Source organism: Protopterus annectens, chromosome 1.part0 (genome assembly GCF_019279795.1).
Source record: "Protopterus annectens isolate FY-2018-M chromosome 1.part0, PAN1.0, whole genome shotgun sequence".
In the NCBI taxonomy this organism is placed as follows: Eukaryota; Metazoa; Chordata; order Ceratodontiformes; family Protopteridae; genus Protopterus; species Protopterus annectens.
In genome coordinates, this window is record NC_056725.1 from 1,209,698,575 (window position 1) to 1,209,711,942 (window position 13,368).

The following is a 13,368-nucleotide window of genomic DNA, read 5'->3' on the forward strand; positions in this document are numbered from 1 at the left end:
AAGAATCCAGTTACAAAGTGGTCTAATGATGCCTAGTTGGAGTAGCTTCAGTACCAGATGAAGAGGGATAACCTTGTTAATAGCAGAGGTGAAGTCAATGAATAGTATTCTCGCATAGGTGTTTTTATTCTCAAGGTGTTCCAGCAATAGATGCAGTGCTAGAGAGATGGCATCTGCCATAGAGCGGTTTGCTTGGTAAGCAAACTGCAGAGGGTCAAGGTCAGCAGGCAGCCCAGATGTTATGGCATTCTTGACCACCCTTTCAAAACACTTCATCATAGATATGTTGCAACTGGGTACCAACTGGTTTGGTAAAGCAGAAGATTGATATAAGAGGTACAGACAGTTAAATCTGATTCCAGAACATTGATGAAGATATAGGCAAGAGATGCTCAGAATTGAGAATGAACATCTAAGTTTAGAATATGGCTATGAAAAACAAATCTGAGTATGAAAGTAGGAGGCAGATCTAAGTATAAATAGTTCATAAGTCATTATAGAATATTTTCCAAAAAACATAACACAAGACACCATTACATTTTCAAATGATGATATTACGAGTCAGAAATATGATCTAAGCAAGCATTCTTTTCCAAACCAGAGAGAGAGGGAAACACTTTGCAGATGTATTAAGTAGAACTTATTCAAAAATGAGTCAGGAGAAAGTGCTAAATAAAGACTTAGAAGTAATGTTTGTAATTCCCTGTCTACTGATTTCTGAAAAAAAGTTGCAATAATTCATAAATTATATAATGACAGATACAGAAATCCAGATCCTGAAGTACATAGTTGTGAAATAACGGCCAGAAGAAAAAGAAAAAAACCACCAGTACAGTGTTAAAATTAATTATGTGCAAGGTCTATTGTTTAACTCAAACAGAGTAATATTGCCAAATAAGCTCCAAGACAAAAATCTGGAGGTAGTTCACAAAGCACATCTTGCAATAAAAAAGTGTAAGAAAAGAGCAAATAGATCATGTTTTGGCCAGAGATGTCTGAATAGGTAAAGATCAAGTTATATACATGCCATGTGATAATAGCCTTTACTGGAACAATGAGTAAAAGGAAATGCTACAGCATAAAATTCCAGAATGTCCATGCAGCAAGGTAACAACTGGTTAGTTTCAGTTCAAAAATTCAGATCATCTAGTTTGTGTGGATTGCTATTTGGAATACGAAAGATAATCAAAGTGAGATACACACCATCCATTTCTGTTACAATATTGCATGAAGCAATATTTTCTAGTCAATTAATTACTGATTTATTTTGTCTCAGATAGTGGTCTTCAGTTCCAAAGTGAAAGATTACATAATTTCTCAGACAAATGAGAATTTTATCATGTCAGTGCTAGTTTGAGATATTCACAATTTAAAGAGCAAACAGAAAGAACAAACTGTGAAAACATATTGAGAAAAACATGTAGCTAGTGCAAAAACAAGACTGTTACTTGGTTTTGGTGGCATATCATGATATTCACCTTCTATAATTTGGACTACCTTCTTTGCAGATGCTGAAGGGGAAAAGGCTTATAACTAAGATACCCCTGTCTGCAGAATTACTGCAGACAGAAAAAATTCCAGACATAACAGAAGTTTGATTGAAAACAAAAGAAGACCTAATATGACAGAACTGCAAGAGACTCTAATCCCATTTTTCCAGGGAAAATGATACAGAGAGATCTCTGAGCAACAAGAAACAATTTTTGTCATGACAGCTGCAACTAAAAAAAAACATATTGTCAGAACAAACGAAAGTCAATGATTAAAAAGAAAAAGATGTTTATGGATTAGGACCAAGTTCATTTCAAGATAACTCTTACCAACAATAGTATAATAGTGATAAGGGAATCATAGGGAAACACTTATTTTCTGGATAAAGAGTGTGTAGCCATTGCTCCAAGACTATTCTGAGAAAGAATTGTGTCCAGAATATTCTGTAAAGTACATACCAAAGAATGACTGCTCATTACTAGCTAAGACCTCAACCAGATGTGACTGTATTTGCCAATGGAGATACTATCAGGGTCAGATACGGAAGAATTACAAAAGTTCCTAGAAGACTGCATGATTGTATAAAGTGCTATAATATCAGAAATGATAACAAAGACTGATTCAGTACAACTGCTATGGAGAGTGATAACATATTTCTTGACAAAAAATGTGAGATTTGCTTGTATCTCTTGTTATATACTTAGTATTAATGTTTGCAAAGCATTATAAAATTAATTATTTAAAAGAGGGTGATGTAACATGTATTATATTTAATATCTCTTTCACCATCTCAAAGACTAATGATGTGATTGTCTCATGTCATTGTCTTCTTCAGTTCTATAACATACAAGTAAAGAAGCTGGGCACATCCATTTGTCTTTCCTGTGTCTCTTTGTATAACCTTTGCTGTGGACAAGAGAAGTTAAAGAAAGTAAACCTTAATTTTTCACAAGTATGGCAGTGGGCAGACATACAGTAAGTACATAACTATAATGCTGTCTGCAGTCTAGGCAAGTGTTCTGCAGACACTGTTGCATTTAATAGGTTTCTCATGCAAAAAAAAATACTGCTCTGAACATGGTTCTGGTGTTAGACATGTGGAGCTTATCAAAATCATCCAGTGGTGGTTTGTGATTTACTGTGAAGCTGTTTGGTAGGAGAAGGTTTTACTTGATTTATATTTTAGTTTTTACCTCTGATTTTCACTGGCTGCTGGAAGAAATTAATAGAAGAAATTAATATATTGCAGACAGGCAACTCTAGCCATCCCAAGGGGTTTGGTCAGCCATAAATTCATACAGACTGTAGACAAGGTACTCCAGAGGTTACCATCCACTGCTGGTTTATGATTTATTGTGCAACTGCTTAGTAGGAGATGGTTTATTTTGATTTATATTTTATTTTTACCACTGATTTTTACTGTTAAATGAGATGCAGCAATTAATGCTGAGCAGAAACTAGTTCACATGTGACATCAAGAATGTCCAGTGTCCCATTGTTTGACTTAAATTACTGTCTATTGTCTCTGATTTCAGTTGTGTTTTCTTATTCTAAACCCTTTAACTGTAGCTGAGAATGGAGTCTTTAAATGAGTATACCACTGGTGATTTGCAGAAGCATAAGTATCTTACTCAGTGTACCACATGCTGTGCATATAGAAAGGTAATACTTGGTAAAGAGAGAGAAATTCACAACAAATAACTTGAAATAAAAGAAACTGATTAATGTAAATAATACAAAGAGAATATATACTAAAAAGGACAGGGCTTTATGTAACAATAAGATTACAGGGAATTATAACATTGTTTAATTACATGTATGTCATTGTTTGTGATCATTCGTAATAGAAAAGAAACCAACAAGTAAATCCAAAAAATGGAATGGAGTCCACTGGCAAGTATATACCAATGCAGAATGGTAAAAACAGTCCTTTATTAGAATAAAAACGATTATTAGTATTCACCAATGTAAGATAATAAGCGCTTTCGTCTCCAATTATACAATTCAGGAGACTTTATCAAACGAGAACTGAACATTAAAACAGAGTTTAAATACTAAAAACACTGAAAATCTACCTCCCAAATGACATCACTTCCTGGCAGAGCACAAAGTTCTAATCAAAGAAACAATGTATCTTCCAGGCAAAGCACAAAGTTCTAATTAAAGAACCAGTGTATCTAAAAAGAACATTGAGCTGACAACCATATACAAGTGCAAATCGCATGCTTAAAACAGTAATAAATAATAATAAATGAATAATATATATTGGCAGTACTCTAATAAATATAAACAACAATAATGATTGTTCATGTGCAATCACGCAACTGCCAACAAAAGATAAACAAATGCACAATAAACATGGAATCCTAAATTAGGTTCCATATAACAAAGTACTGGCAGCTTTGTAAAAACATGCCCTAAACTCTTATATGACAGAATTTAGCAACTGTCATGAAAATGTGCAACATATGGTTTAAATGCTTGTATTAAATAGGTTAAAACTGTTTTTTTTTTAAATATATATTTTTTAAATACAGTGAGACAACTAAATGGGAAGAAATTCGGGCAATCAAAATATATACTAGAACACCACCACCTTCTCCGATAGTCTAAGAAGCCGATGCTTAAATATGTAAACATAAAACTTATCTCATATAATACAATATGTAAACCTAATAAATACCAACTAGATAAATAACTAATAGTTAAAAAATAACTAAATAGTTAAAAGGTATATTTCCATTAGTCTCTACCTAATGCTTTTATTTTTAGCAAACTACTAATGGAAATATTATCATTTAAGCCTGGCAAACATGCAGCATTCAAGCGCAACTGCCAGGCTAGTTCCATTTTTTCTAAATAATATGGCCAAGCACCACCCCTAGTAGAATACACCATACTTTCCACTATAAAAATTTTAAAATAGTGTTCTGGGTATATATTAATATGTTTGGCTAATGCATTATGGTCGTGGCCATCACGAATATCCCTAAGGTGATCACCTATTCTATTCTTCAACTTTCGTTCTGTTTTGCCAGTGTAAAAACATGATCAAAGTACACATAGGGCACAATAAACAATTCTCTCTGGGTTACAAGAGAATTTACCACTGATCAAAATGTTCATTCCATTGACTTCTACAACTTCAGCTTCAAGTATGTTGCTACAAAACTTGCATCTTCCACATTTATACATAAGTCCCCTACTTCGTTTTGGTGCATGATGTTCAAATATATTTTTCAGACAACAGCCTTTCCTATATACACAAATCGGACCTTCCCCAAGAATATTTACCATATCCCTGTCATTGCGTATGAATTCCCAGTTCTTATTTAATATATATTTTAATGTTATATGCATCCCTACTAAAAGTAGTTATCTGATAAGATTTATTAATTTCAGCCACCTTATTGTCAATAAGGTTTGCAGGACCTGAGTCAGGTAAAACTAATGACTCATTAGTACTAAATTCTATTCTCCCAACTTCTTTAATTTTCAGAATAGGTACAAAGTGACTTTCTTGTCTCTTATTAACAACTTCATTCATTATTTGATCAATTAGTTTCACTGGATATTTCCTTTTAATGAACATCTGTTTAAGAATGTTGCATTCCGCTAAAAATGTATTCCATTCAGTAGTCATCCGGGCTGCACGCACAAACTGTCCCTTAATTACAGCCCGTTTTTGGTGAAATGGATTACTACTACTAAAATGCAGAAAACTGTTTGAATATGTGTTCTTACAAAATATTTTAGCAACAAAACAGTTTAATGCTTCATTCTTTGCAAACAAAACGTCTAAATAAGAAATGCTGTCATTACCTATTGAGTGTGTAAATTTTAAAAATGTGGTAGCGCTATTAATAAAAGTAATAAAAGCATCAATCAAATCCGTTGGTCCGTTCCACAAAATGAATATATCATCCAAATAACGAACATATATTTTACAGAATGGATAATGATGGGATGGGAAAACGAAACGTTTCTCCCACTCCAACATAATGATATTGGTATACAGGCCACCACATGCAGATCCCATTGCGACACCTTCATTCTGTAAAAAGTACTCACTCTCAAACAGAATAAAATTGTTTCTTAATACAATATCCATCATTTGTTCATATAAGTTAATTTTGTCCTGACCAATGCATTTTGTTTGCAGGTACTCACAAAACTATTGAAGTCCTATTTCATGGGGAATAACACTATACAAGTTGATAACATCTATAGTTATGAATGAATAGTCATTACTATATTCAGTTTCATCCATTTTCTTAAAAAATTCCCATGAGTCAATACATATATTGGGTTCGTTCCATACTAGCTGGCTTAGGGATTTATCAAAATACTTAGCTAGTGGAAATGTAATAGAGCCCTGAGCATCCACAATGGGCCTCATAGGTGGCTGATGGACATCTTTGTGGATTTTTGGGGCCCCAAAAGTAGTTGGGATAATTGGGTATTCCACTGTTAAGTAATGTAGTTCAATAATAGAAATCAAACTATCAATGAACATATCCTGTATGAACCCTTTAACTCTCCTATATGCCCCATTCATTTCATTGAGGGATCTCTTAGTGTAAATATCCGTATTCAAGATATCCAACATTTTATTATTGTAGTCAACTGTATACATGATAACTACCCTGCCTCCTTTATCTGGTTTCATAATCCTCACACCATTATTCTCCATCAAAAAAGCAAGTTCAGATTCTTCCTCATCATTTAAGTTAGTATATACTATGTTTAAACCAGACTTTCTATTCCTCACCATTTTCAAGTCCCGAATGTCCAGCTCACAAACCTTTTCAAAAAATAACAATGTAGGGTGTAAGGGCAGGTTAAAAGTGCTGGAGATTCTGAATGGGTCTTTCAAACCCTCTACGTTATTAAACATAACATTAAGATTTAATTTTCTAACATATTGCTTCAAGTCCATAAAAGTGTGGACTAAATTCATGGATTTATCTGGTACAAATGTAAAGCCCTTAGCAAAAATGTCACAAATACTCACATTAAAGAATAACTCAGTATAATTACTTTGAAGTCTTTTTCAGAATTGAAGTGCAGTGTTAATGGTGGTAAAATACTGCCATTGCTGTTCTTCATGTTGTTTAAAACTATTGACTCAGATGGGGCAACATCTATTGCCCCCTCCGAGTGTTCCTGTTCTCACCCCTGTTGTTGTACATTCCCCCCTCCCCCTTTGAAAGTTGTTGTATTGGCCCCTCTGCTGTTGTTGGGGTCTCTGTTGATTCATTAGATGTTCTGAGTGCCTCAATGGTGGATATTGTTCTTCATCTAAAAAATGTTCTTCTTCAAAGGTGTCCATCTCTGTCACGTCGCTGAAAGTTCTAACACCATTCCCTTGTTGTTCACCACTTCTTTTATGTTGCTACCAAACTTGTGAGGGGGGAGTTTAGGGTATGCTAAGTTATCAGCATATTCCTGCTAATCCCTAGACAACTTCTTCATCTTCCTCTTTTTAATAATAAGCATTTGTTCTTCTATGCTCCGGAAGATGCGACAATATTCAAATTTGTTGTTTGTAAAGGCAGGGTTTTGTACAATTAATTTATCTAATTTTGTCACTTCAGAATTCAAAGATTCAATCATCCTGTTATAGGTTCATAGGTTCATAGGTTGATACTAGGCTATCTGCCCTAGGGCATTTATAAGCCTAGCCAGAGTATGTTTGGCTTTCGCCACTCTTTTAGATTAGTTGACTGTGCCTTTGTATACTAGGTCACAGAAGGTAGCCCTTTTAAGGTTTGTTTACTGTACCTCTGTCAAGCAGCAACACAGAAGAGATCCCAGGGGTAAACTTAATGCTCTCCCATCCATTCGTCAAGATTTCACTTGAAGAGGGTCAGTGAGGGGCTCTGCCTGACATGGATTGGGATTTTGTTCCAGAGTGAGGGGAGCCTCTGGGATATGAATCTGTTCCTCCAGCATGCCCTATTTATTTCTGTGCTGAGGTTCAGGTCCCTGGAGCATGTAGCTCTAAGGGATTTAGATTTCCTGAGGTGAAGCATGTCCATTAATTCTGGGTTGGACATGGCTTTATACGTCAGACACAGATCACCTCTGAGTAGGCGGCATGCAACTGAGTAGAGCTGGAGTTTCTTTAGCCGAACTGCATATGGCATCTGTTTGAGCCCCTTGATCCTCTTGGTGAGATACGTTTGGGCTCTTTCCAGTTGCTGAAGGTGTCGGGTAAGGTACATCCCAAATGGGGCATTGTACTCAATTATGGGCCTGATAAGTAATGAGTAGAGGGGCACAATGACCTCTCTTGATCTAGATGTGAACCCTTTCATGATAAGGTGGGCTATATAGAAGGTCTTTCTAACCACTTTGGCAATGTGATTGTCAAAGGAGAGATTGCTATCTACTTGGGTTCCTAAGTCCCTAATTACTTCTTCCGTACTTAATGGATTACCACCTATGTGGTAATTTGTGGGCACTTTGTTTTTTCCAAAGGGAATGACTATGCACTTTTTGGCATTTAGCTTTAGGCCATGGCTCTGACACCAGTTATCCGTCTCTGTGAGACCCTTTTGGAGGATGCTTGTGTTAGTCAGAGAGTCGATTATAGCACCCAGTTTGCAGTCATCTGCAAACTTGGTCAGCCATAGTCCACCCGTGTTAGCCTGTACCTCGGAGAAATATATACCGAACAAGAGAGTTCCCAGAACTGAGCCTTGTGGGACAGCACTTGTAACTGGTTTAGAGTCTGACATGGCACCTGCTATTCTGACCATGTGGGTTCTATCCCTGAGCCAGTTTGCAACCCATCTTGTGACATAGGGGTTGATATTTAACTTGGTAAGCTTATTTATGATGCCCAAGTGGGGTATTGTGTCAAAGGCCTTTGCGAGGTCCAGGTAAGCTGTGTGGACTACCTTCCCTTCATCTATGGCTTTGCTAACTGTTTCAAAGAAGTCGACCAGGTTCCAGAGGCAAGATCTGCCCGTAACAAAGCAGAATTGGGTAGGATCCAGTGTCTGGAGGTTCCCAATGTCTTTCTTTATGATTTCCATGATGATACATTCCATAGCTTTGCAGACCAGGCTAGTCAGGCTTATAGGGCGATAGTTTCCGGGGTCTGTTGTGGCACCACATTTGTAGAGTGGGACCACTGTTGCTGTACGCCATTCCTTGGGAACATATCCTGTAGTAAGGCTGAGATTGAACAGTGACTTTATATGAGGGTTTAGTTCTTCTTGGAGCTCATTTAACACGCAGCCCAGGACACCGTCTGGTCCCATTGATGCTGTGTTTTTAGCTTTGGAGAGGGCAGCTCTCACCTGTACATCTGTGATTTCAGGAAGGCTACACTCTGTTGGGATAGACATTTTCTCTTTTATGCAATCATTCCAAAAATTATTATAGTCAATAACCATTTCCATATATTTGAACCCAAATCTATCAAATATTCCTAACAAGTCTTTATGAAAATCAGAAACTGCAACCAATCCTGTAGGAAAACGCCACATCCTAAGGCCTATTGGTACAGTTCTCTGTTTAAAGCCCTCTTTAAAAAACTGGTTATCCATTTGTATCTTTTTTATTTTTAAAAGGTACCGATCTAGTTCATTAAGTTGATCCTGCAATGTCATACTAGTAACTTTTGTACTATTCACTAATATGCAATCATTCTTTAACCACTCAGATAGAGTGGGTGTTTTAAAAACCCCGCTACAGTTATCTGTATCAATATGCCATTCACCATTTACCTCATTAGATCTAGTATCCAGTCTTAGGGATGGTGTAGAGGCACTAAAAGCTGTTGCCTGTCCTTCACCATTACCCGAGCCTTGCGCTCCTATGTTATTCACCAAAGTAGAAGCATCTGTGTCAGGTGTATAGTCATCTGGGAAAGAGAATTTTGCTCCAACCAATCCATACGGTTCACTAATTGTTGAATTAAAATAGACAAGTCGCCAATTGATCCATTTGATTCCCCACTCGTTTATGGGTCACCTGTAGATACACTGCCAGACCCCGACTCCATACCAAACGACTAGTACGTAATAGAAAAGAAACCAACAAGTAATTCCAAAAAAACAGACAGTTTGTGCATGCAGCCCGGATGACTACTGAATGGAATACATTTTTAGCGGAATGCAACATTCTTAAACAGATGTTCATTAAAAGGAAATATCCAGTGAAACTAACTGATCAAATAATGAATGAAGTTGTTAATAAGAGACAAGAAGGTCACCTTGTACCTATTCTGAAAATTAAAGAGGTTGGGTGAATAGAATTTAGTACTAATGAGTCATTAGTTTTACCTGACTCAGGTCCTGCAAACCTTATTGACAATAAGGTGGCTGAAATTAATAAATCATATCAGAATAGGTTTATAACTACTTTTACTGGGGATGCATATAACATTAAAAATATATTAAATAAGAACTGGGAATTCATACGCAGTGACAAGGATATGGTAAATATTCTTGGGGAAGGTCCAATTTTTGTATATAGGAAAGGCTGTTGTTTGAAAAATATATTTGAACATCATGCACCAAAACGAAGTAGGGGACATATGTATAAATGTGGAAGATGCAAGTTTTGTAGCAACATACTTGAAGCTGAAGTTGTAGAAGTCAATGGAATGAACATTTTGATCAGTGGTAAATTCTCTTGTAACCCAGAGAGAATTGTTTATTGTGCCCTATGTGTACTTTGATCATGTTTTTACATTGGCAAAACAGAATGAAAGTTGAAGAATAGAATAGGTGAGCACCTTAGGGATATTCGTGATGGCCACGACCATAATGCATAAGCCAAACATATTAATATATACCCAGAACACTATTTTAAAATTTTTATACTGGAAAGTATGACGTATTCCACTAGGAGAGGTGCTTGGCCATACTAATTAGAAAAAATGGAACTAGCCTGGCAGTTGCGCTTGAATGCTGCATGTTTGCCAGGCTTAAATGATAATATTTCCATTAGTAGTTTGCTAAAAATAAAAGCATTAGGTAGAGACTAATGGAAATACACCTTTTAACTATTTAGTTATTTTTTAACTATTAGTTATTTATCTAGTTGGTATTTATTAGGATTACATATTATTGTATTATATGAGATAAGTTTTATGTTTACATATTTAAGCATCGGCTTCTTATACTATCGGAGAAGGTGGTGGTGTTCAAGTATATATTTTGATTGCCCGAATGTCTTCCCATTTAGTTGTCTCACTGTATTTAAAACAATATATATTTTTAAAAACACAGTTTTAACCTATTTAATATGAGCATTTAAACCATATGTTGCACATTTTCATGACAGTTGCTAAATTCTGTCATATAAGAGTTTAGGGTGTGTTTTTGCAAAGCTGCCAATATTTTGTTATATGGAATCTAATTTAGTATTCCATGTTTATTGTGCATTTGTTTATCTTTTGTTGACAGCTGGGTGATTGCACATGAACAATTATTATTGTTGTTTATATTTATTAGAGTACTGCCAATATATGTATATATATATATATATATATATATATATATATATATATATATATATATATATATATATATCAGTTATTCATTTATTATTATTTATTACTATTTTAAGCATGCAATTTGCACTTGTATATGGTTGTCAGTTCAATGTTCTTTTTAGATACACTGGTTCTTTAATTAGAACTTTGCGCTCTGGCAGGAAGTGATGTCATTTGGGAGGGAGATTTTCAGTGTGTTTAGTATTTAAACTCTGTTTTAATGTTCAATTCTTGTTTGATGAAGTCTTCTGAATTGTATAATTGGAGATGAAAGCGCTTATTATCTTACGTTGGTGAATACTGATATTCTAATAAAGGGCTGTTTTTACCATTCTGCATTGGTATATACTTGCCAGTGGACTCCATTCCGTTTTTTGGATTCAATTGTTTGTGATCACCCCTTCCCACAATACGTGTCCTTTTAATTAATTTAAATGTATTGAGCCCTAGGAATTGTCTTTTTCAGTAAAGCACACATTCATGTTGTGATGATCCACCACTGGACCAATATTCAAGGAGCCTCAGTCCTCACCACTGGCAACAGTGGAAGACGTTCACTGGGGGGATAACAGGTTCACACACAGTATTTCTAGAAGCAGCTCTCTGCATAAAGTGCAATTTCCCATAAGAGCACACAGAGACCACAGTCAGTCTGGGGCTGGTTCCTCTACCTTGCTCCAGAACCCCAGTAAGACTCTCCACTGGCACAGCTATAGAGTTGAGTCCTTAGCCAAGGTTTCAAGTCAAGTTCTCCAACAATCTTGCTGTCTAACCAGTGCTTCATGTCCCTGCTAAAGTAGCTGAGACACATATACACACACACACACACACACACACACACACACACACACACACACACACACACACACACACACACACACACACACACACACACACACACACACATACACACACAACCACCACACATACACCTGGGAAAGGCTGGCACAGGTTTAGTAGCTATGCCCCATTTTGCCCAGACTATAAGGTAGTTTTCACTGCCACCAGAACCCTTCTGCCAGCTACCTTAAGACCCTTAACAAAGGGTGTCTAATCTTACTGTGTAATATTAATATTAATACAAACGGCAGTTTGACCAAATGCAAGGCTATTAGGAGTGGCCCACACAGTGTCACCAAATAAATATGCAAATACTCTCAAAACTTAAATACCTCTATACAGATCAGCCACGATGAAAGCTTTAAATAAATTTAATAATAAATAATAAAAGAACACTATAATTCTAAATATATATTCACGGTGACATCAGGCTTCAAAACCACAGGAAATATTTAAAATAAAATTGCAGTACAGGTTCACACAAATAAAGAATAACATTTAAACTAAACTTAACTATATTCTTGACTGTGTCTAAGAAAATTATACTGTTCCCTAGAAACTTACTTCATTATAGCAGGGCAGATGTTGCGGTGAATGGTTCTTATTGCTTTTGTCAGGTCCAACATTGGTTCATAGGTTCATAGGTAGATACTAGGCTATTGGCTCTAGGGCCTATATAAGCCTAGCCAAAAGGTACCCTGGCTTTCGCCACCCAAGAAAATTATTTTTCTGTGCCACTGTGAAGCAGAGCCACAGAAGTGATCCCTGGGGTGAATTTCCTATCTCCCATCCAATCATCAAGATTTTTCTTGAAGAGTGCTAATGAGGAGCTTTGTTTGATGTAGATAGGTAGTTTGTTCCAGAGTATGGGAAGTCTCTGGGACAGGAATCTATCCCTCCAGCATGTTCTGTTTATTGTGGTGACAAGGTTTAGGTCCTTAGAGCATGTAGCATGTCTAAAAGCTCTGGGTTTGACATAGCTTTGTGTGTTAGGCAGAGATCGCCTCTGAGTAGGCGATATGCGACCGAGTAAAGCTGCAGTTTTTTGAGACGGTCTGTGTAGGGCATCTGTTTGAGGCCGGTAATCCTCTTTGTGAGGTATTTCTGTGGCCTTTCTAGTTGTTGTAGATGTTTTGTGAGGTACATACCAAAAGGGGCATTGTACTCTGTAATGGGTCTAATGAGTGACGAGTAGAGGGGAACAATGACCTCTTTTTTCCTGGTTGAGAAAACTTTTCTGATGAGGTGTGCCATGTAGAAGGATTTCCTGACTACTGTGGCGATGTGATTATCAAAGGAGAGATAACTGTCCACCTGTGTCCCAAGGTCTCTTATCACACTTTCGGTGTTAAGTAGACTACTGTCTATGTGGTAGTTCATGGGTACAGAGTTTTTACCAAAAGGGATGACAATGCACTTTTTGGCATTAAGCTTGAAGTCATGGCTTTGACACCAGGCATCTGTCTCAGCGAGGCCCTTTTGTAGGATGTCCACATCTTTTGGAGTTTTGATTATGGCTCTTA